A 2952-nucleotide genomic window follows, 5' to 3' on the forward strand; every position below is an offset into this window, starting at 1 on the left:
ATGAAGAAGATGAAGAAGAAACAAATTGACTTTTTGTACTCCTTGCTTGAAATCTGGAATCGTTCCTTATTTAAAAATGTTGATGTTAGTTTTCATTGTGCTCTTTAAAAAAATGATAATATATTTTGAAAGTCACATGCTATTTTTTTTCTTTTATAATTATATTGAAATAGGATATTTTTCATTTTTCGCGTTCTCACACGGCAGTTCTGTTAGAAAATATCGCTCAACAACCCAACCCTTTTTCACACACACTTTTTACTTTTTACAGTTTTACATACCTGGTCTAGGCGATCATTAAAACCTTTAGGACGTTGGAGTTTAGAGGGCTTACCTTGGGTAGGAGGACATAAGTAAACCCCTTAAATGAGAAGTCGATAGATGATGGATAGGCTTACCCAAGAAACATTTCCCATGTCTTTTTACTTAATCATGTCTTAAGGCATTCTTTACTATGAATATACTGAGCCACATAGTTTTACATGTCTTTTGAAGATGCTTAATAGTCTTTAAGTTGTTAAACCCTTAAAACGTTCTGAAGTCGCTTATAAGACTGCCTGTTTAATACTAAAATTGGAGTTTTAATGGCTGGCTTTAAACTCAACCTGTAAACGCATTCTTAAGCACGTTTCAAAACTTGTTATTGAGACTAAGGCATCAATATCAATTGATCTTATTAAATGCATATTAAGTCTTGGACGAAGGGAACTTGAAAACAGGCTATACAGGTTACGCTAATACGCTTTTAACGAAAACCGTTGATAAGCCGAGTGTTTCTAACTTCTTCATAAATTATATTTGCTGGGATTTTTAGCCAAACAATATTTAATTTTATTTTTCTTTTGCTTGTAGTGGGTGGTTTTATCCCCTGCAAAGATTATTCGATGTATTTCTATTTGATTAATAAATAAAAATGGATGTAACTGAGAAAGTCACGATTATGTAAATATGCGTGTACCAGATTCCGAGTATCTCTGACACTGCCTGTACGAGGAGATTCTTAAAACTTATAAGTCTGCACAAAGCGGTTCCTATATGCTATGTGCTGTTTAAAAAGGTCTTAGCCACACAATTGCACTACAAACCAACTGAACTTGTGATCCGAAAGTCCTTTAGATCTTAAGACAATGGAGTCCTTTTTATTAATATCATTGTTCATTGTGTGTGTAATATGTGTCAGCCATGTCGATATTTGATAAACAAATTCATAGTTTACATGACAAATAGAAGAAAAAAATGGCAATTCCAAACGACCTTCACCTCATGGTTATTACGACACTCTTTTTGGTGCAAATCGAGGTCGTTTAAACGAATCTGTATTTTTTAAATCTATTTTAAACTAAAAAGCTGCATATTATTGAGGCGCTTTGATATTTTTCAAATTATTATAATGTATTTCAACAGTGAAATTTTCTTGGCATGGATTTCTGCTCATACGCGAGCAATTTCATTAGAAAAAATTTCAATACAACATAAAAATTCGCAATAACTCTCAACCATTATTATGACTTCATATTCAATGCTTCATTGCCATCTCAAGCACATATCCATAGCAATATGCTGTTATTTTGATAGTTTATTTGCGCCTCACGTTTTAAAGGTCTAGAAATGGTTTTAACTAGTAGTCTTAACAGAGTTCTGTAGATGGGCCCTTTCAGTCTTAAGTTAGTTTTATGTTAGTCTTATGAGGACATACACGACTTTAAAAAAAATAAGGCGTAATGAAATTTCCGTAGCAACATCGTTATAACTATGATAAAATTTTAAATGTTCCTTGGGTAGTCCTATCCTGACAATCCGAACAAATCCGACCTGCCATGATCGGAGTTGGTTTTATTTATACTCAAAAAAAGTTAAAGGTCGAAAGATATCGTTTTCGCTAAGCTAGTTACGTTTGTGTTTTATTGACAAGAACGATGGTTCTAAACCAGGGGTCTCCAAACTTTTCAGTTCGCGGGCCGCATTGCTTCACACATCAACTTTGTTGAGGACCATTTTGAGGCTACCTTTAGAATGGGTGGAAGTTCAAATCTTGTTTTAATAAGAAAATACTAGCAAAATACATAAAATTTTTGGAGCTTTCTTTTTATTGAATCTTGATTTTCGTCTACCAGAAATAAAAACATAAATTTTGATAGGTTAGTCAGAAAAGAAAGCTATTTAATTTAACCTTCACCCAGTCATTGCTGGCCGCATTAAAGGCTATTGAGGACCGCATGCGGCCCGCGGGCCGTAGTTTGAGACCCCTGTTCTAAACGATATTTTCTTCCTACTTTACAGTTCCAGCTCGGTGTTTCATAGTACGGACGATTTGATTTAAAATCGTCATCGTGAGCATAACATGAAAACAATATTTTGCTTTTAAGTTGGTGTTTACCTTTACAATGAATACTGAAGTACCGTCTTGCTTCGAATTACGGCCACTTCATTTTCAATCGTCAGAGCGATAACTTCTTGCACGCGGGAAAAAACATATTTTCATTCGAAAGTAACTGGAAATACCCTGTATTGCAGTATGTTTGTCTCAAGTGATCCGCGGACCATAGAACTGCTTTAGATCAGCTGTTTTCTAAATGATCGGGCGTTGAGGGCCAGGAGAATGCATTTTTTACACATACATTATTATTTATTACAGTTAATACACAAAATAACTGGTTTATGATATTAAAACAAGCGATTGGTTATATTGTTGTTTTTCTTAAATTATTATATCATCCAAGCAAGTTTCAAATTCATTTTATTAATTACAATTACTAAAATTGATTGATCTAGAGGTCCGAGATCCTAGAGGCTATTCAACTGGAGTTTCCTCCTCCCACACCGCCTCAGTTATCACCGGGGGTGGGGCTTCAATCACAATTCAATCTCAGCAACAGACAGCTCACAATTAATAGACCCATTCGTGATATATTACCAAAATGTTCGAGGCCTTCACACCAAATCAATGAATTG

Source organism: Anopheles merus, unplaced genomic scaffold (assembly GCF_017562075.2).
Source record: "Anopheles merus strain MAF unplaced genomic scaffold, AmerM5.1 LNR4000191, whole genome shotgun sequence".
Lineage (NCBI taxonomy): Eukaryota > Metazoa > Arthropoda > Insecta > Diptera > Culicidae > Anopheles > Anopheles merus.